Source organism: Leopardus geoffroyi, chromosome C1 (assembly GCF_018350155.1).
Source record: "Leopardus geoffroyi isolate Oge1 chromosome C1, O.geoffroyi_Oge1_pat1.0, whole genome shotgun sequence".
NCBI classification, from domain to species: domain Eukaryota; kingdom Metazoa; phylum Chordata; class Mammalia; order Carnivora; family Felidae; genus Leopardus; species Leopardus geoffroyi.
The window spans coordinates 112,471,295-112,494,299 of NC_059328.1; the positions used below are offsets into that span (position 1 = coordinate 112,471,295).

Consider the following 23,005-nt stretch of genomic DNA (forward strand, 5'->3'; position numbering starts at 1 on the left):
GGATAGAGAATATGTGGTATATATATACAATGGAGCATTACTCGGCGATCAAAAAGAATGAAATCTTGCCATTTGCAACTACATGGATGGATCAGGCTAGTTTTTTAAATCCCTTTTCCTGCCCACAATAGGTTTTCTTCAGTTCTCTATAACTGAGAATGTCATTTTGTTTTGGCTTTTGCCCTTCTAATGTTGTTTAATCTTTGTGCCATAAGAGGAATAGGGAAGAATATAGGTAGGTTTTCGTGCCCTTCCTGCAGCTACTTCTTTTCCTTCCCTAAAATCTGTGCTGTGAGGGGGCATTTTATCACTATCCTCCTTCTCTAAATTTATCTATCTATCTATCTATCTATCTATCTATCATCTATCTAATCTATCATCTACCTATCGTGGGCATACAATGAGAACCATGGAGAAGGGCCTTAAAGTGAATATAAATACCTCTTCTTTTTATGGAACCTGAGGTTCTATATTCTTTCACTAGGCCATACTCCTCATTGAACAATTAGCTACAATTTTTATCTGTATTCTTCTTTTCAGTGTCGACCAGCATCTGTCCCAGGTAAGCAGGTGCTCACATCCTGTATCTGCTTGAAGGTGTCTGTCTTTTATTAGCTTTTGAGATAACTCAGTGCCCTGTGATGTTGGCTCTATGGTAGGTTAAAGAAGAGTTGCAAATCTTCAGATTTTTCAGTTTATTTTTCTTCTTGAAAAGGTCAGAGTGATACTCTTTCTAGCTTTTCATGGAAGAATTTTAGCAAAGAGTGACCCAATAATATTTTTGCCTCCATTTTCAACTAATTATAGGCATTCTAATAACCTGCCAATTGTTGTAAAGAAATACAAATCAAAGTCAATATACTTAAATTATCAAATTAATCAGGGCCTCTACACAGCCTTAGAGACATCCCAGACGTTTTCAGGGAATTAGGATACACCACAGTCTTGTTTCCACTTCTTTCTAAGCTTTATGAGCAATTTTCCCTCTAATTTATGACCCCTCACTGCCACTGTCCATTTATGTCTCCCACTTTTTATATTTAAAGTGTGCTCTTTATAGTCAATATATGTAAGGCTGGTATTTGATTTTTAAATCTAATCTTATAATTTGTTTTTCAAATGCTAATTTGAGATTATTACATTTAAAGTGATTATTGATACTAATATTGATAGCCAATAGAAATCTATTATCTTTCTAATTGTTTTCTATTTGTTCCATTTGTCCTGTATTTTCTTCTATCGCTGCCTTCCCGGGGCTTATTTGAACATTAAGCCATTTTTTATATCCTTAATTGACTTATTCCTCTTTTAAAAAATTGTCTTACATATTTTAAATACTCTAATTCTACTCCTAAGTAAAATGATACAATTGCTTATGTGGCATAGATCTCTTCTTTTTATGTGCCAATATCTATCTATCTATCTATCTATCTATCATCTATCTATCATCTATCATCATATATCATCTACCTATCTTTATTATTTTTATTAAAATATAATTGACATATAAAACTAAGTGTTATGCATACAATGTGTTCATTTGATACATCTTATATATGTTGTAATATGATTATTTAACATCTCTATCATGTCACGTTATCATTTCTTTTTTGTAGTGGGAAAAATTAAGATCTAGTCTTTTAGTAACTTTGAAGTTTATAGCACAGTATTATTGTCTAGAATCACTATGTTGCAGTTAGGTCTCCAGGACTTCCTTATCTACTAGTTGTGAGTTTGTAGCCTTAACCAAATTTCCCCAAATCCCCCACCCTCCTAGTCCCTGGTTATTACTATTCTATTTTCCATTTTTACAAGTTAGGCTTTTTTAGATTCCACATATAAGTAATATCATACAGTATCTCTCTCTCTGACTAATCTCACTTAGTACAATGTCCTCAAGATTAATCCATGTTGTTGTAAATGGCAGAGTTCTAAATGACAGAATTTCACTTTAGAATGGCTGAATAATATTCCATTGTGTTTATATGCCATAACTACTTCTTCTTCTTCTTCTTCTTCTTCTTCTTCTTCTTCTTCTTCTTCTTCTTTTTAGCATTTATTTATTTTTGAGAGACAGAGAGAGACAGAGCATGAGCTGGGGAGGGACACAGAGAGAGGGAGACACAGAATCCAAAGCAGGCTCCAGGCTCTGAGTGGTCAGCACAGAGCCTTTTTTGGGGCTCGAACTCACAAACCATGAGGTCATGACCTGAGCTGAAGGTGGTTGCTCAACCGACTGAGCCACCCAGGCACCCCTATATGCCGTACCTTCTTTATCCATCCATCCACTGACAGATGCTTAGGTTGTTTACTCTCATCAACTATTGTGAATAATGCTGCAATAAACATAGAAGTGCATAAATTTCTTTAATATCCTGTTTTTATTTCCTTTGAGTGTATATCCAGAAGTGAAATTGCAGGTTTGTATGGTAATTCTATTTTTAATTATCTTGGAAACCTTTCCATGGTGCCTGTACAATTTACCTTCCCACCAACAGTGTACTAGGATTCCTTTTTCTACAAACCCTTGCCAACACTTTTTATCTCGACTTCTTGATGATGGCTACCCTAACAGGTGTGAGTTGATAATGGTTTTGACTTGCATTTCCTTGGTGATTAAGCGATGCTGAACATCTTTTCATATCCATTTGGATGTCTTCTTTGGGAAAAATGTCTACTTAGTTCCTCTGCCCAATTTTTAATCAGGTTTTGTTCTTATTGAATTGTATGAATTCTTTGTATATTTTGGATATTAACCTCTTATCTGATATATAGTTTGCAAATATTTTCTCCCATTCCATAAGGTTGCTTTTAATTTTTTTTATTGTTTCTTTTGCTGTGCAGGAACTTTTTAGCTTGATGTAGTTTATTTTATATTTTATTTTTTGCTTATGCTTTTAGTTTAATATCCAAAAATATTGCCAAGACTAATGTCAAGAAGTTTTTTCCTATGTTTTCTTTTAGAAGTTTTATGGTATTAAGGTTATAAGTCTAGGTTATAAGTTTTTTGGTATGGGGTTATAAGTCTTTAATTGATTTTGTTAACTTTTTTCTTTTGTGAGTGGTGTAAAGTAGGGGCCCAGTTTCATTTTTCTGCATGTGTTAGCCAGTTTTCCCAACACCATTTATTAACCAGACTATTCTTTCCTCATTGAGTTCCTTTGTCAAATATTAGTTGACCATGCATGTAGGCATTTGTTTCTGGTCTCTCTTTTCTGTTCTATGGGTTTATGTGACTATTTTTATACCAGTACTATACTGTTTTGATTACTATAGTTTTGAAGTATAGTTTGAAATCAGGAAATGTGATGCCTCACACTTTGTTCTTTTTTTTTGTTTCTCAGGATTACTTTGGCTATTCAGGGTCTCTTGTAGTTTCATACAAATTTCAGGATTGTATTTTTTATTTGTGTGGAAAATGTCATTGGGATTTTGACTGAGATGCATTGATTTATAGATGGCTTTGAGTAGTATGGTCATTTTAATAGTACTAATTTTTCTGATCCATGAACACAAGATATCTGTCCATTTGCTTGTCTCTTCTTCAATTTATTTTATCAAGATCTTATATTTTTTATTGTATACATATTTAATTTTCTTGGTAAAATTTATTCCTAAGTATTTTATTGTTCTTGGTGTGATTGTGAATTGGGCAGTTTCCTTTACTCATTTTTCAGTTGTTTCATTATTACTGTAAAGAAATGCAACTGAGTTCTATACGTCGATTTTATATTCTGCAAGTTTATTGAATTTGTTGATCAGTTCAAACAGATTTTTGGTTGAATCTTTAGGGTTTTCTGTATATAAGATCATATCATCTTCAAGTAATGAGTTCACTTTTCTCTTTCTAATTTGAATGTATTTATTTGTTTATCTTGCCTAATTGCTATAGCTATAAGTTTTATTACTATGTTGACCCTTGTTTAGTTCCTTATTTTAGAAGAAAAGTTTTCAATTTTTTACAGCCAAGTATAACGCTTGTTGTGCGTTTGTCATATATGACCTTTATTATATTGAGGCATGTTCCTTCTGTACCTAGTTGGTTGAAGGATCTTGTCATAAAAGAATATTGTATTTTGTCAAATGCTTTTCCTGTATGTATTGAGATTTTTTATATGGTTTTCTTATATGATTTCTATCTTTCATTCTAGTAATGTGGTATATCACATTTATTGATTTGCATATAGTGAAACATCCTTGTATCCCAATCATAAATCCCACTTGATCATTTGTATAAGTCTTTTAATATGTTGGTAAATTCAGTTTGTTAATGTTTTGTTGAGAATTTTTGCATCTATATTCATCAGGGATATTGGTCTACAGTTTTCTTTTCTAGTAGAGTTTTTATCTGGCTTTGATATCAGAGTAATTCTGACTTCACAAAACAAATTTGGAAGTGTTCTCTCTCTTCAGTTTTTTTTAAAGAATTTGAAAAATATTGGCACTAATTTTTATTTAAATATTTTATGGAATTTTCCAGAGAAGCTATCTGGTCCCGGGGTTTTCTGTGTTGGGAGGTTTTTGATTACCAATTTCATGTTTTTTCTCATTACTGGTCTGTTTGGATTTTCTTTTTCTTTCTGATTCAGCCTTGGTAGGTTGTAGATTTCTGGAACTTATTTATTTCTTATGCATTATCTAATTTGTTGGTGTATAATTGTTCATAGTGGTCTCATGATTTTATGCATTTTTGTAGTATTAGTTGCAATGTCTCCTCTTTAATTTATGATTTTATATATTGAGTCTTATCTGCTTTTTCTTAGTCTCGCCAAAGGTTTGTCAATTTTGTTTGTCTTTTTGATAATAACAACTGTTAGTTTTATTAATTTTTTCTATTGTTTTCTGGTTTCTATTTCATTTTATTTACACTGTAATCTTTGTTATTTTTCTTCTGTTATATTTGGTCTTTGTTCTTTTTCTAATTTCTTGAGATGTAAAGTAAGATTGCTTATTTGAAATATTTCTATTTTCTTAATATACGGATTTATCACTGTCGGCTTCCTTTTCAGATTGCTTTTGCAACATCCCATAGATTTGGATATATTGTGTTTCCATTTTCATTTGTTTCGAGCTTTTTAAAAATTTCATTTGATTTCTTTTTTGGCACACTGGTTGATCAGGAGTGTGTTTTTTAATTTCCACATATTTGTAGATTTTCCAGCTTTCTTTTTTTTTTTTTTTTTTTTTTGTTGGTTGATTTCTAGTTTTATACCACTGTGGTTAGAAAAGATAGTTGGGGGGCACCTGGGTGGCGCAGTTGGTTAAGCGTCCGACTTCAGCCAGGTCACGATCTCACAGTCCGTGAGTTCGAGCCCCGCGTCGGGCTCTGGGCTGATGGCTCAGAGCCTGGAGCCTGTTTCCGATTCTGTGTCTCCCTCTCTCTCTGCCCCTCCCCCGTTCATGCTCTGTCTCTCTCTGTCCCAAAAATAAATAAACGTTGGGAAAAAAAAATTAAAAAAAAAAAAAAAAGAAAAGATAGTTGGTATGATTTTACTCTTCTTGAATTTTCTAAGACTTGTTTTGTGTCCTATCATATGATGTATCCTGGAGAATGTTTCATGTGCATTTGAGAAGAATGTGTATTCTGTTGCTGTTGGATGGAATGTTCTATAAAAGTCTGTTAGGTCCATTTGGTCTAATGTATGGGTTAAGTACAGTTTTTCCTTGTTGATTTTCTGTCTGGATGACCTATTCATTGTTGAAAGTGGAGTAGTGAATTCCCCTACAATTTTGTATTACTGTCTATTTCTCCTTTAAATTTGTTAGGATTTAAATATATATATATATATATATATATATATATATATATATATATTTAGTGTCCGGATGTTGGGTGTGTATATATTTATGATTGTTATATCTCCTTGATGAATTGATCCCTTTATCATTATATAATGGCTTTCTTTGTATCTTGTTACTGTTTTTTGGATTAAAGTCTGTTTTCTCTGACATAAGTATAGTTAGCTTCACTTTCTTTTGGTTTCTACTTGCATGGAATATCATTTTCCATTCTTTCACATTGATCCTATGTGTGTTCTTAATTAAAGCTGAAGTGAAGCTCTTATAGGTAGCGCATAGTTGGGTCTTGTTTTTTATTTTAATCCATTCATCCATTTTGTGCTATTTTTATTGGTTAATTCAATCTATTTATATTAGTGTAATTATTGACATGTAAGACTTACTAATGTGATATTATTAATTTAATTGCTTTCTGTTTTTTTTTTTTTGCATTTCTATTGTTTCTTTTCCCTTTGTTTCTATCCTTATAAATTAGTGGATTTCCATGATAGTATGCTCTATTTCCCCTTTCTTATCTCTTGTGAATCTATTCTAGGTTTTTGCTTTGGGTCTCCATGAAACTTACAAAAAATATCTCATAGATAAAACAGGCCAGTTTAAGCTAATAGGAACTTGGGGCACCTGGGTAGCTCAGTCGTTACATGTCTGACTTTACCTCAGGTCATGATCTTACAGCTCACATCAAGCTCTGTGCTGACAATTCAGAACCTGGAGCTTACTTTAGATTCTGTCTCCCTCTTTCTCTTCCCCTCCCCCGCCCCATGCTCTCTCTCTCTCTCTCTCTCTCTGTCTTTCTCTCTCTCTCAAAAGTAAATAAACATTAAAAAAATAATTAAGCTGATAAGAACTTAACTTTCATCACCTACAAAAGCTTCATCATTTTACCACCATTTTTATATTTTTTAGTCACAATTTACCTTTTTATTTTGTGTATTTGTTAACAAATTATAGAAGCTATAGTTATCATTAATACTCCTTTACTTTGACCTTAAATTATAGTTAAGTGGTTACACATCATCCTATTACAGCGTTAGAATTTTTTAAGTCGGGCTGTATATTTACCTTTATCAGTGTGTTGTATACTTTTGTATGTTCTCATGTTGCTGATTGACAGACTTTCATGTCAGTTTGAAGGATTCCTTTCAGCATTTCTTGCATACCAGGTTTAGTGGTGATGCAGTCTTATAGCAGCTCTTCCCTTCCCCCTTCCCCTTCTTTTTCTTCTTTTTCCTCTTCTTCCTCTTCTTTCTGAGAAATCTTATTTTCCATCATATCTGAAAGATAACTGCTGAATACAGTATTCTTGTCTGGAATTTTTTTCTTTCAACACTTTGAATATGTGATTCCAGTCTTTCCTGGCCTATAGTTTCTGCTGAGAAATCTGCTAGTAGCCTAGTGGGGGTTCCTTTGTATGTTATAATACTTTTTTTCCTTGGCCTCTTTAGAATTCTCTGTTTATCTTTGATTTTTGACATATTCATTATAATGCGTAGGACAATGTCCCACCTCAGTACTCTGGGTGCTGCTGTAGAGAAGTATATTTCTTCAGCCATGTTCTGCTGTCCAAATTCATATTTATGTTTGCTCCAGTGGTGTGCTAGAATCTCCTCTTGGGAAGACAAGACTGAAACAAATTCTCTCTTGTGCTTGGATAATTTCCTAGGTTGACAATCTCCATGTTTCTTCCTGACTGGAGTGACAGGCATTGGGACAGATTCACTGTCCCTACTTGCTTGACCACCCATACTGAGATCTCTGTGCTTACTAGTAGATGCACTGCTGGGCAAGACTCCTCTTGGGCCCCTTGGCATATGGTTCTGGATCTCACAACTTCCACAGTGGCTCTTTTGCTCATGGATAATTGTCTAATTGTTAAAGGAGAAAGGCAAAAGGAGGAATGTCTGGTGCCACCATTATGCTGATGTCACTCATCAGAATCTTCTAATAGTATTTCCCTAAATCCTCCCACCCACAACTTATGCCATTTTTGTCATATATTTCACTTTTATATACACTTTAATTTTTTAAGTTTTTATTTAAATTCCAGTATAGTTAACATACAGCATATTATTAGTTTCAGGTGTACCATATAGTGATTGAACATTTCCATACAATACCTGGTGCTCATCACGAGTGCACTCCTTAATCCCCATCACCTATTTAATGTGTCCTTCTGCCTACCTCCCCCTCTGTAACCATTAGATTATTCTGTATGATTAAGAGTCTGTTTCTTAGTTTGCCTCTTTCCCTCTCTGTCTCTGGCTCCCCTTTTTCCCTTTTGTTCATTTATTTTTTTTCCTAAATCCCACCCATGAGTGAAATCATATGATATTTGTGTCTCTGACTTATTTTGCTTAGCATAATATGACTGTTATATATACTTTAATTTTTTTAAATGTTTATTTATTTTTGACAGATAGAAAGCAAACAGGGGAGGGGCAGAGAAAGAGGGAGACGCAGAATCTGAAGCAGGCTCCAGGCTCTGAGCTATCAGCACAGAGCCCAAGAAGGGGCTCAAACCCACCAGCTGTGAGATTGTGACCTGAACTGAAGTCAGACGCCTAACTGACTGAGCCACCCAGGTGCCCCTACATATATACCTTAAACTCATAAGATGTTTTTTTTTTTTTTTTTTTTACTATTTTTGCCTTAAAAAGTCACTTATTTTTAAGAATTTAAAGAAATTAAAGAAATTAAAAATAAAGAAAATGATTTTTACTTACTCTATCTCCAATGCTTTTCATTTCTTTATGTAGTGCCAAGTTTCTGTCAAATATCATATTCCTTCCGTCTGAATAACTTTTTTAAAAATCATTTCTTATAAAGTATGTTAGTCTACAGTGAGCTACCTCAGTTTTTGTTTGTCTGAGAATATCTCATTTCTCCTTCACTTTTGAAGTACATTTTTACTGAGTACAGAATTTTGGATTGATGTCCTCCCCCCAAACTTTGAAGGTGTCACTCCAATGTCTTCTTGCTTGCATAATTATCAATGATAAATCTTATGTAATTAATGTGCTTGATCTCCTACTGTAGGCAATGTTCTTTGTTTTCTCTGCCTGTACTCAAGATTTTCTTTTTGTCATTGGTTGCAGCAGTTTGAATATAATATTCCTAGTTGTGGTTTATTTGATATTTATGCTGCCTACTGTCTTTGAGCTATTTAGATTTTTGTTTTGCTGTCTGCCACAAATTTTAGAAAAATCTTGGCACTTATTTCTTCTTTCTGATTTTCTCTTTCTTCTCTTTTTGGGATCTAATTGTTTGTATATTTTGTGTGCTCTATTTTTGTTGTTGTTGTTTTGCTCTTTGCTCATTTGTGTTTCAGCTGAGTAATTTCTAGTGACCTGTCTTTAAGTTCTCTCATACTTTTGGCTATGCTGACAACACTAATAGGCCTGTTGAGATCTTCTTTTAATATATAATCTCTGTTACTGTATTTTAGATTGCTGGCATTTTCATATTATTTCTAATGGTTTACATTTCTTTGATGAAATTGCCTATCTGATTATTCATGTCATCTATTTTTTCTACCTTTTCTAACAGAGCCTGATACTTCCTTTCCTAAGAGCATCTGATGAGATTAATGGAGGAAAAACCTACACAAATCTGGATCATATCCATTTTTGATACTTATTATCGCTTTGTCTCTTCATGCTATGTTTTTTTCTTGCCTTTTGGCATGTCCCATATTTTTTGCTGTTGTTAAAAGTCAGACATGTTGTATACTTAAGTAAATATTTTTGTGCTGAAAGAAAAGCAAGCTTTTGTCTCCTGTTGATTTCAGTGTGGGAAGGTTTGTGTTATCCAGTTGAAAATGAAGTTTTTTTGAAGTTTGTTGTTACTTTTACTGTCCTCATGCATCAGAGACTTCTGCTTCTACCAGTGCAATGTTGTGTTTAGTGCATGAGCTAATAAACCACAGCATTTTCCTCAAAACCTGCTCCTATTTTGGCTCTAGTTCTACCTACTAAACTCTGTATCTTTACTTTGTACTGCATGTCAGATAAAATCTTTCTCTCACAGTGCTCTTAGCCCTATCCCTTCATTTTTACTCAGAGCTTGTTAGTGCCATGTGGGGAGTAAGAGTGAGGGTATTCTCTGAAGTTATAATTCAACCTTCCTTCTAGACAGTCATTGAGTCTGTGTCTTGCAGCTATGGCTTTCACAAGTTTTTCTACCCGTTCTCCCAAAGATCATATGGGCATAGCATGTATGTGCACCCTTCTTCCATGGTTAGATTTTTTTCCCCCTATTCCCTTCCACCAGTTGTAGTAGGTATTCTCAAGTGCCCTTGGGCTACTGTTTTTGTTACCTTTTCTCCTGTAGATTAATGTTTCTGTTCTGTAAGGAAGATAGAAAAATGGTTGTGGATGGATCTCAGCAATACCTACTGCCCCATATCCCCCAGCCAGCTCTGTGGGGAGCCTTCTCAGGGTTCTCTGATTTTCCTTGTGAATGCCTGATGGGGTCCTGGAGGAAATGCTTTCAAGAGGGTGTGTACCTATAATTAAGAGTCTGTTCCTTAAAAAAAATTTTTTTAAGGTTTATTCATTTTTCAGAGACAGAAAGAGACAAAGCATGAGTTGGGGAGGGGCAGAGAGAGAGGGTACACAGAATCCGAAGCAGGCGCCAGGCTCCCAGCCTGACGCGGGGCTCGAACTCACCAACCACAAGATCATGACCTGAGCTGAAGTCAGTCGCTTAACCAACTGAGCCACCCAGGCGCCCCAAGAGTCTGTTTCTTGACTGTACACCTGAAACTAATATAATAGTGTGTGTTAACTAACTAGAATTAAAATGAAAACTTAAAATTAGAAATAAAAATTAATTAATTAATTTAACTAAATAAATTAAAAAAGAAAGTGTGGACCTCTCTGTGTCTGTGGTCAAAGGGGTTTCACACTCTCAAACTAGACCACATTCACATTTTAGAAATTCATTAAAATTTTCTCGCTGAATCTTCCTACTGGCATTATTGAGTCCTGTTGGGTGTCTTGGTGGGCCTTGTTTCTCTCTGTGGTGACTCTCTAGATTCTCAGATTTTTGTCCTGTGACCTGAATTCCCTAACGAGTGCAAGAAAAGTAACTGAAGTTTTTCCTGAAATTGTTTATATTGTAATGGTGACAGCAACATTCTTCTAGCTTTGTCCAACTGAAACTGAGTATTTCTTCTCATTTCTAAAGTTGGAAAGGAAGAAGAAATATGGGAAGGTAAGTAATGCTATGGATAACCTGCTTTGAACCATGCATTGTGTTCAATCACTCATATCATCTAATTTAGCCATTAAACAATTCTATGAGACAGGAACCATTATTATTATTATTATTATTATTATTATTACCATACCTGTTCATGTTCTTAATAATTTTGTGTACTGCCTTCACTTTATCTTGTGTCATAATCACAATGGTCATATGAGCAAAGAGATGATGATTACCTTGGTGCAGTTATACGGCCAGTACCTAGTGGAATGGTTAGCACATAGTGAGTGCACAATAAATGCTTATTAAATAAATTTGTGTAAACACAGACCTCAGGCACATATAAGGTAATCATTACATCATCTCCATGTTCCCTCCCTTTCCCACATCACTGAAAGGCTGGGATGGGATAGGATCTGTGGACTCAAAAATGCATTTCTTCGTTCATTGGCTGACTGAGATTGAGAGGGTGGTGGGAAAGAATCCCAGAGGGTGGGGCCTGGGCAGTTGCCTTGACTCTCATCCTCCCACATCACTGGCACTATTCTAGGAAATGTGCTCCTCCTTTGGAGATATGGCCTTTGACTATTTGACATTCTCACAGCCAAGTTTTCAGAGCTGCATTCTTTCACCTTTTTCTTCTCCCCACTTGCCACTTTGCTTTCTTTTATCTCATGATAGAACATCTCTGTCTCAACATTCCAAAGTCCTGCTGCCTTCCTTAAAATCAATTTTATAGTATGAAAGGGACCATCATGCAGAGGTGTACATTTGAGATCTGCACAATGGTGCATGTATGGCGGTGAAATGCAGCTCTGCTCACTAAGACAGGCCGTGAGAACAGCTGCCATGTCTGCTGGGGCAACAGAATCTTTTCACATTTTCACAAACCACTGTGGATTAATTATGACCCTGATCATATGTGAGGTTGAGCTTAACATGGGAGCAGATGTACGGAATGCCCCCTTCCCTTTGATCTCCAAATTTATAGTAATTTCCCTGAGGTACCCTCAGTCCCCTTCTGGTTGCCACCCTCTTCTATTTCTTGTATTTCTTCTCCCACATGCTTACATTCGTCTTGTTTTTGCCTCATTTGTTCCTCCTCTGCCCACCCCACCCTGCTCCACTACACAAAAGCATATAACCCCAGTCCTTGATTTTCTTCTCCACCTCTATTCCACTTTTTACTGGTATTCTGAAACCAGTCCCGATGCCTGCACCTGCTCAGGAAATTAAAATGTCTAATCTTTTTTGGCCGCGATGCTGCTGTGAGGCTAAACTGACAATCTGCTAACTACAGACTCAGAGCTAAAAGAACAGAGTGTTTTGCAATCAGGGCTAGAATCACAGGTGGTGGATTCTTTTTTAGCTTTCCAAAGCCAACAAAGCAAAAGAAAACATTCCACATTTCCTTTCTGCCTTTTCACTTCCCACCTGCCTTTTCCATTAACCAGTGGGGGGAGAGCCTCTGAGGAACACAATCTAAGCCTTTGGGTTTTTTTTTTTCTTTTTTTCTTTTTGGTCAGAAATCAGAAGGGGGAGTGGCTGTGGGTCTCTTTGCCCCCCTTCCCCGTTCTCACTACATCTTCTATCTCACACTTCCTTCTTGTGAATAATCTGCTTCCCTTCCGAGGCATGTGCCCAGGCTGCCACAGGCATCCGAAGGCATTCTGAGCAGCTGTGATAAGCAGAAACCTGCAAGGCCTGGGGGTAGGACCACCTGCCCACTGCCAGTTGTCAGGCTTGGAGACAGGTTAGTTCTCTGAGGGAAATCTGCTTCTTTGAAGGAGGCACCTGCTCTACTTCCATAGAGGAACTTTTCACAGAACGGGCACAGGTTTGGAAGACATCTCCCCAAGAGATGATACAGCTTGAAGACCGAAGACAGGAAGGCCCACAGAGGACGTGTGTTGAGTGGTCTTGAAGGGACAGGAGGAGAAGGAAAAGAAACTGTAACTACAATTGCTTGAACACGCCACACACATCCCATGTTAGAATCTTTGCTGACCTATTTCTTTTGTCATCCTCCCTCAAATATAAGCTTCATATGGGCAGGAATTTTTTTTCTTCTTCTAACTACCACATCCCCAGTACTCAGGGAACTATCTAGTGAATAGTAGGAGCTCATTAAGCATTCATTAAATGTATGAACCCAGGGGACATCTCAAGTGTGCCAAGCACCATGCTGGGTGCTTTACATAATTTTATCTTATTTCAAATTCAAGCCATCTTGCTGAAAAATTGTTTATGGGTGTGCACACTTTACAGATAAGGTGACTGCTGCCCCATGGTGTTAGGGACACCTGGGTTCTTTCACAGGGTCTTGATCTCTGGCATGTTAACCCCAGAGCCTGCATCCACCAAAATCTGCTGCCTTCTGAGCACTGATGACCATGAGTCTTCCCCCTCTTCCTCTTCTGGTCCTCAGCCTGTGACAGCAAAGACTTTCAGTTGCAGCCTTTGAACACTTTCTAGGATAAGTAAGAGTTTCTTGGGCCCTCTTTCTGAACACATCTCTGGTTGGACACTTCTCATAACAGTGGTCCTCCTGGTTGGCTTCCTGCTTTTCTCAGAGCATTCTGAGAGATGGCACCTCTTCATCTGTACTTACTCTGTTTTTATCCGTGATTCAGGGATTTCACTTAGAGAGCTCCACCGAATCTCAAAGGAATCGAATATTAAGGCTTTTTTTGTATCACCAGTATTTGTTTTCTTCTTTGGGAGAGTGGCAGCTTCCTGGATCCCCATGTACAAACAGCGCAGATGAGCTAATGAGAAGATTAACAAGCTACTCCTTCCACCTTGCTGCTAGGGAGAATCGTGTAAGTGAGCACACGAGATCCATGAGGTCTGGAGCCCAGTGGTGGGAGTGGTGTCCTTCTTCTGGAAGCAGCACGTTCCCTGTCCTTTTTAGGTGCTGCACCCAGGATTCTGCTCTGGAGATCTGCTCTGCACAATTTCCTCAGCCTGCAAGCCTGCTCGGCCCCATACGATGGCTGCTGCTCAACTATGGCAGCTCCGTCCTGCTGTTGGCTGACGGCCTCAGGTCTGAACCCCTTGTCTATCCCATACCTCATCTCTTATTCTACACTGTTTTCAGGTTGTTGAGATTCCAGCCTCATTACTCATTCACCTGACTCTATCGTGGGCTAGACCTTCAGGTTCAATGCCGTGCCCTGCCTTTCTGGTTCTTTGTGGCTCTTCCCATACAAGCAACATTGCCTTAAGCAGCCTCATCCTAACGTAAACTTGGTTGTGTTCAAGTGGTTCTGTTCTTCAGAATCCTGGATGGCTTACCAAACATTTGGTATTCTACATCCTGCACCGAAAAGTTGATATGCCCCTTCTCATCTAATCCTCACAAAAAGTGTGTGCCTCAGAGTTTCATACATTCTTCTAGTCCCCAACTGTCTGTCTGGCCTTGCCCAGTCCCTGTGTGAATGTATTTGTCATTAGCTATTCTCTGTGGACCCACTTGGTGGCGACAGATGGGAAAGAGTGATGGGCCAGATGTGAGACAGAACGGAGCCATATGGCTCTGCTTGCGGGTGGCATCGGGCTGTACTTCGTTCATACTCTTCTCAGGGTAGAGTCCGGGCCACCTTCGCCTCTCCTCAACATCTATAATGTCTTCCTGACCAGCTGCCCTCCAGCTACTCCCCATTGCACCTGTTCTCTGTGCAACAAACTAAATCATCTCCTCAGAAAGGAAATCTGACACAGCATCCCCAACCCCAAATCCTTAAATGACTTTCAGTCTTTTAAAGATCAAGTCAAAAACTGATAGCTTGGCTTCTAAGGTATCAACCTGTTTCCTCCTACTGATTCAGCTTCTGCACACATCACTGCCTTCTGCTCCTTTCATTCCAGACCCATTGGCCACCTGTGAGTCCTTGTGCGATGAGTTCTTCCCTGTCCTGGGGCATGTGTCTTTCTTGTTCATGAATGCAGAGTCCTCCTTCTTCAAAAGCATGTGGGGTCAAGCAGAAGAATGCCAATGAATGTGAGCCAAACCTCAAAAGTTGCTTAATTTTGCAAAATGTAGGAAGCAAACTTATGATTATAAGAAAACTAGAGCACTTTGAGGAACAGGATGCGATTGCCAGCCTAAGATCTTTGAAGAGGCATTTATGGTGTAGAGAACACCATGCGGTCAGGCTTTGGGATTAAACAATAACTGGGACTTTTCTAGGTAGTGGTAAGTTGACTAGTTTTGAATGTGTGATTGGGTGTTTGGACAGGAATGTCATGGTTCTTGGTTTGTTAAACTACAATCTTTTCTTGATCTATGTCTGAATTTCAGTGAGAACAAGAGTTCCTTGCATGAAGTAATGCCATGACCTTGCTTGTCTCCTAAGACTTGAGGACGAGCTCTTCAATGACAAAACTCACATTTTATTCATGTTTGTTACCCCAATATTCAACTCAAGGCTTGGTATAGAATAGCCTTAATTAATGATGTTGATTTGGGATGAGGGTGCATGTAAACATTTTTCAGTGAAAGAAAGGAAGAGACACTAAGAGGGAAGATTCAATAGAGAAAAGTCTTAATTGTTTTTTAATGTTTGAGAGGGACAGAGCAGGAGGAGGGAAGGGGTAGAGAAAGAGGGAGACACTGAATCTGAAGCATGTTCCAGGCTCTGAGCTGTCAGCACAGAATCCAACATGGGCTCGAACCCAGGAACCATGAGATCATGACCTGAGCTGAAGTCGGATGCTTAATTGACTGGGCCACCCAGGCACTCCTAGAGAAAAGTCTTGATGTGGGTGGGAGGGATTATTCAGGTGTGTGACAAGGGGTTAGACATAGAGAAGAGAAGCGTATCTGTTCTGATGAAGTAGGTGAAGTGGAAGAAGCAGAGGCATTTTAGGATAAGAGTGGTGTAAAAGGGGAGGTAATTTGTATAGACTTCCACATCTCTATAATGTTGCTTCTTAGCAGTTTTTTTTAAAGCTTATTTATTTATTTTTGAGAGAGAGAATGAGAGAGAGAGAGAGAGGAAAGAGAACGAGTGGAGGAGAGGTAGAGAGAGAGAGGGAGATAGAGAAAATTCCAAGTAGGCTCTGCACTGAGAGTGTAGAGCCCACTGTGGGACTCAAACACACAAACCGTGAGGTCATGACCTGAGGCCAAACCAAGAGTTGGACACTTAACCAGCTGAGGCACCCAGGTGCCCCTCTTAACAAAATTTTAAATAAGAGATGCACATGTGTGTGAAAGAGAGAAAGAGAGAGGGAGAAAGAGAAGGAGAGAGAAAGAGAGAGGGAGAACCTAAGGGTATGAGGACTGAGCATCATGGTGCAGAAAGGAAACCAGTTAATCTTGTACCATGGGTCTGCCACTTATTTGTATGAGATTGAATAAGATGCTTATCTTCTTGGAGCCTCTTCTTCTATAGAAGACAAATAATATAGCTTAATAACTGAATGTGATGATTTAATTAGCTATCACAAATGAAATATTTTTGCTAACTCTAAACCATATTGCAAATGTGTTTCTTTAAAAAATACATTTATGGTTTAGTTGAGTTGAAAAAAAAAGTTTAATTCATATAAACAGCGTGATGAATTAGGTATAAAATGTTGAAAAAACTATCAGAGGATGGGATTACGGAATACCAGCTTGGTGCATTTTTGGAAAACATTGACACAGTCTCCCATACCGTGTAATAATATTTAGCTATTGTAATTATTTTTGTATGTATCTCTGTATGTCTTTCCCCATACAGTTTGAGAAATCCTCAAAAAAAGAGATAGTATCATACTTATCTTTATATGTCAGCCTCTATTAAAGTCTAATCTATAAGCTAATTGCTCAATACCTGTATCTTGAACTGATCTGTTGAAATCTCTTATTTTACTATTGGAGAAACATGCTCAGCTTTTCAAGTGACTCTGCAAACCTAATGCAACTAAATCGCCTCATTGCCAGTCTAGTGCTTTCTTTGTAATCCGATCTCAGGAAAGAAGTAGGTCTTGAATTTGGCCTTGATGAGCAAAAGCAAAAGTAAACAGAAGGAAGGGCATTCCTGGCAGGAGAACATCTTGAGCAAAGGCACTGGGGATGAATGGGGATTGCATATTCAGGGCTCTTTTTGCCCTGGCAGCCTGGCTGCCATGGAAGGCACATACATTTTTATGGGACTTGCTAAGCTTTTACAGTTCTGAGAAAAAGAATCAAGAAGCTGTCAAAGATAATAATACAGGTTTTAATCATTTAGCAACTTATCTAGTACCAAACTCTAAGAGTTTGTCATATAAGTGAATGTATGATCGAACACATAAAATAAAATAAATGCTTTTATTTTGCCAATGACTTCTTGGAAGTATATCACAAAAAACTTTCTTGGTAATAATGGATCCAAGAGATCTTAATTTATTTCAAAGGCAAATGCCATTGGGTAACTTTGAAGTCACTAGGGGTCCTCCATTTAGTTTGACTTGCCTTAATGGAGTACTCACTCCACAGAGAGAAGTGAGACACTGATTACTGGTTTCTCTGGGTCTTGGACACATGTCATGCCTTAGTGTTGTGTGCTACCAAATTGGATTGTTGGATAGAATGCATTTCAAGGCTCACTGAAATATGTATGCAGTCATGGAAGGCTTCTGGAGGAAGGGTGACTTTGGGAGAACCTACAGAATGGAAAACTACTGCCTAAAACCCATTAGTGTCTCCCTAATGGTGGCATGCAAAGTCCTTCAAATCCTCCCTTTTTTAGCTGTCAGTTTTGTCTCCCTACATTTCCCTTTCATGTCTACACACTCCAGTCATACTGAATTGCTTGTTCTTCCTTGAGCTCTTTCTTGCTATTTTGCACCTCTGAATCCTTAAACATGTTTATTTTTCTGCCTGATGTAACATTGCCCTCCTTCTGCCTGGAAAGAATGTCTCCTCACTGCTCAAGACCCTGATGACTCTTCTTTTTCTGTCCAAGGTACAGTTGATTGATGCTTTTTTTGTGCCACTCTGTATCTTATATCACCTTCCTTATGGCACTTATCTTACTGGACTGAATCCTTTTTTATTTTAATAAAACTTGGTCTTGTATTTATCTCTAAACTCTGAGCTTAAAGAGTCTATTGCAAGTCCCCAGTTAAGTAATGGTGATCTGTTTGTTGAACGAATAAATGGATAAAAGAAGGAATAAAAGATGTGGGATGAATAAATTGATGAGTCCAGGAGCCAACCAGTTGCATTAGGTAGGATGTAAATGTGTTTCGATTCAAGAAATAGACAAATCAACTCTATTAGCTCAACTTTCCTGGAAAGTTTCTCTGGGCATTTGAGGCCCAGGCTTGCATAGTTAAACAGCTAGGTAATGGCAGGACCTGGGTTCTTTCCCTCTACTCTGTCATCTCCTGGCTCCCCCTTGTGGTTGCAAGGTGGCTGCCCAAAGCTTCAGTGAGGGAGGTTTCTGGGTCCATATCAAGAGAGAGGACGTTTCTCTTCTGAAATCTCTCTTAAGAGAGAGGATTATTTTCCCTGGAAGCCACTAGGTAAACATTTTCCAGTTTTATTACCCAAATTGGATTCAGTGGCCCCTCCTGAACCAGTAACTTATGTGGGGGAGGTGAGATTTGCTGAGGAGTCATGTGCTCTGCCTTAAAGCTGTGTGGAATTGACTTGGAGGAAAACACAGGAGGAGATGTGAATGCCCAAGCAAGTAGGGCTATTTTAAATAGGGGAGGATGGGAATTGGGGGTAAACATGGTGACTGCAACGAAATGGAAGGGACATGCCCAAAAGTCACTCATGTGGCTGTGTTGACTCTGGATTTTTATTCCTGGCTCTGTTTGAATTCGAGGTTCTTTCTCATTGTCTTTTTCCTTATGAAAATAAAGTAACAGTATACACACACACACATACACACACACACACACATCTCCAAGTTTAATCTGACCTTCTGTTCATAACCTGCCATCAAGGTAAAAGTGAAAGTACCAACATCTGCTTGTGTCTCTGTCAGTCTGCAGAAAGGGACCAACTCTCCAGAGAAGCAGAGAATGCTGCTTTTGGAATCTGCATTAAGTTACCTTCAGGAGACACATTTGTCACTGTCTAATGCCTTCTTTCCCACTCTGTAAAAAAAAAATTATAAGTGCCAAACTCCTATCCAAAGCAGGGAAATGCCAGTGTTTGAATTCTTGATGCACTTGCCAGGGCAAAACCTAGGGAGGTCCAATATTGTGGATCCTCATGATGTACCAATGATTTATGCACACTGCTACCCTTAACCCTCCCAGGAGTCACACTAAAAGAGACCCAAAAGGGGCTTACAGGGAAGGTACTTTGCCTGGTAAGCCAAGCATAGCACAGACACACCCAATCCACCCTCTTCATCTGCCTCCTCCACTTACATGCTAAAGTTTTCTTTTGACACACTTCTCTTATAACTGTGGCATTTCTTTTTCGCTTCATCACAAAAACACAAACAAAAACCAAACATGATCAACCAAACAAATAACCTCTCTCCTGCAAAAACAAAACCCAAAAGACATAAAATCAAACCAAACCACCACTGCCACCACTACCAACACCAACAACTACTGGTTTCACAATAGGAGCAACTAGCATGAGTTCAAAACTTGGACTTTGGAACAATTTTGTATTCATCTCACTTAATTCTAACAAAATTCAAATCTGTTTAAAAGGTGAGGAAACTTGGATACAACAGGGAAAATCTTTAGCTAAATATGCTTATCCTGATGATGTGTGCTATGTGGCAGGCTACTTTTCTATTCCAGTCTTTTTTTTTTTTTAATTTTTTTTCAACGTTTATTCATTTTGGGGACAGAGAGAGACAGAGCATGAACGGGGGAGGGGCAGAGAGAGAGGGAGACACAGAATCGGAAACAGGCTCCAGGCTCTGAGCCATCAGCCCAGAGCCTGATGCGGGGCTCGAACTCACGGACCACGAGATCGTGACCTGGCTGAAGTCGGATGCCTAACCGACTGCGCCACCCAGGCGCCCCTCTATTCCAGTCTTTTGTTATTTTCTCTCCAATTAAAGGAAGTTCATTAATTCAACAAATAGCCATTGTACCACAGGTCAGGTACGACTATAGAATCTAGAGACGTAGCCATGGACAAGACCTATTTGGACCTGCTTTTTCAGAGTTTAATTTCAGAAGAAAAGATGGAGATTAAACCCATGAATCAAGATGTGATCAAGAGAATTACAGCTGGAGATAATTGCTATGAAGAAAGTAAAGCAGAAAGATGTTGTAGGAAGTGCCCAGAGTGAGGCACTAAGTTGGATAGCGTTAAGGAAAACCCTTTGAAAGAGAAGACATTTGAGTAGAGACCTACGTGTTGGGAAGGACTCAGTCACAGGGAGGTATGGGGTAGTTCTTTCCAGTAAAGGGCAGGAAAATTAAAGTTTGAAAGTAAATAGTTATCCTGGTTTGTTCAGAAAGGCCAGAAGGAGTAAGAGAAGAGTAGTGGATGGTCTCTGGATTCCTGCCCTTTATTCTGTGGGTCAGCCTGACTCTAACTCATGATTTAATTATCTAGCAGCCATATCTGATATACAGTATGCACACTTTGCAGATGCACAAGCCAGATTCCAGAGTAAGTGAATTACTTCAAATGATGTAGCTAGCCAAGGGAAGAGGAAAGACGCCCATGCCTCATCCATTTCAGGTAAGTATGAGAGGGAGCAGTCCACACTATCTTTGCTTCTGAAACCAATTGCAAGTTTGAGGGTTCCCGAAACCAACCTTAGGTTCAATAATTTGCTAGAAAAAACTCAGAGCTCACTGAAGGCTGTTACACTCATGGTCACATTTTATTAGAGGGAAAGGATGCATATGAAAGTTAGCCAAGGCAAGAAGCATAGAGGGCAGAGTCTAGGAGGGTCCAAAATGTGGAATTTTCAGTGGTTCTCCCTGTGGAGTCAGGATGATGTCTCTCTCCTGATGTTGACTTGTGACAATCAACATGGACTGTTACTAATCAGGAAAGCTCACCTGAGCCTTAGTATTTGGAATTTCTACTACGGCTCCATCAGGTTAGGCATGATTCATCAGGTAACCGTTGTCTCCAGCCCCTCCAAAGACTGACTGATATTACATGACTCAAAGCCCTCACCTCAATCATATTGTTACTATCCAGCGCATCCTGTCCCTACCCTCAATCACATTGTTAGGCTATCCAATGTGACCTTGGTGTGACCCAAGATCCCTAGGCAAACAAACATTCCAATGGCCCATAGATCATTTTCTAGTAGCCAAGGGCAAAGGCCAGACCTCTTTTTGGGAAGGTTAAAGTCTTGATTGTACATGGAGCTATACATTTCCACTGGACATTGCTTCTGGCACACACAACTGCCCTTCTCTTAGTCCTATAGGATGTGTTGGGTGGCAGTGTGGGTGGTGTGTGGCTAGGCTGTAATGAACAGGTGCTTCCCTGCAGTGGGAGGAACACAAGGGCATAAGCACCTCTCTTCACCTCAGATGGAACCTTTTCTTGCCTTGCCAAGTTTTCGGACTCCAGAGAAGATGCTGGTGGGCGGTTGCATGGGAGTCAATCTGGGAGCATGCTAGAAAACATCCTTGACAGGCTGCCCTCACACAGCGCTCTATTTGGAAAGGTCAAAGTGGTAGGGAGGCAACAAATAATATTTTTTTTTGTTTTATGTTTTTTTTTAAGTTTATTTTTTGAGAGAGACAGAGACAGCACAAGTGGGGAGGGGCAGAGAGAGAGAATCCCAAGTAGGCTCCTCACTGGCAGTGTGGAGCCTGATGCAGGGCTCTAACCCACAAAACCATGAGACCATGGCCTGAGCCAAAACCAAGAGTTGGCTGCTTAACCAACTCAGCCACCCAGTAACCCCAAATATTCTTATACCATCACAAAGGTAACTACTTTACTTCAATACCCTGGATCCTTTGGATTCCTCATTGCTTGTGACCAAAAAGTTGTTAGCTTTGTTGGAGGGTACCTGTATTGCTTGTGAATTTCCTCTGGGCCATGACAGTTCAGGCTGCTGTCTTTCCATTGTGAGGACAGCTGGAATCTGACAAAGAGAGGGTGGGAACAGCACTGCCTGTGGAGCCACCTGAGATGGGTCCCTCTTCCTACTACAGCTATGCAGTCTCCATGTTAGGGCCTCATCCACCCACATTACTCTAGTCTGAACTAGTGTACCTGAAATGGCCCTTTTTTTCACCCCTGCTCTCACCTCCCAGACCTATCCAGGCATGACCTAATCTGAAATATCCCCCCCAAGAGTCTGTGGGGTGGGTCAATTGGGATGAAGGGCCACACAGTAGTCAATTAAAAACCCAAGTCTGCCTATTGCTGGCTTCAGCCACTTGGGCAAATCATTTCAAATATCTGAGCTTGTTTCCTCCTCTATAAAGTGTCACAGGCTTCTTATCAATGAGTTTGTACACACAGTGCTGAAGGCAGTAATCAGTATATTATTAGGTATTATTATTGTCATGGTGGCTATTGTGAGGATTAAAGAAGGGAATACACTGTCATTAGTATATAGCCGTTGCTCATTGCACATTTTCCTTTCTTGCCTCGCAAAGACGTCTTCATTGTCCTCTTTGTCGAGCTTATCATGCATAGCATTTTGGTAGCTAAAACACACACACACACACACACACACACACAAAATCTCTTCACTCCCTTGTCTCCACCTACAGCAGTTCTTGCTCTTCTTCTTTTTCTTAATTTCTTAATGTTTATGTATTTTTGAGAGAGAGTGTGTGAACAGGGGAGGGACAGAATCCGAGGGACAGAACAGAGGGAGACACAGAATCTGAAGCAGGCTCTAGGCTCTGAGCTGTCTGCACAGAGCCCGACGCGGGGCTCGAACCCACAAGCAGCAAGATCATGACCCGAGCCAAAGTCAGACGCCCAACCGACTGAGCCACCCAGACGCTCCTACCTTCTTGCTCTTTTTCAGGTGAATCAAATGTGGCCCATTTTCAGACATTTGCCCTTGGATTATTTTTTGCTTGTACACTCTTTCCTAAGATGGCCATA

The 23,005-nt window shown here is 39.0% G+C and overlaps 1 long non-coding RNA gene across 1 annotated transcript; it reads right to left on the reverse strand.

Annotated features, from left to right (window-relative positions):
• Positions 1–10,722: 10,722 nt before the first annotated feature.
• Positions 10,723–21,972, reverse strand: LOC123596724. The gene is made up of 5 exons (XR_006711827.1): positions 21,888–21,972; positions 19,042–19,086; positions 14,813–14,965; positions 11,150–11,265; positions 10,723–10,980 (listed from the first exon to the last, which is right to left on the reverse strand). It is a non-coding gene; the product is annotated as an uncharacterized LOC123596724 (long non-coding RNA).
• Positions 21,973–23,005: the final 1,033 nt, after the last annotated feature.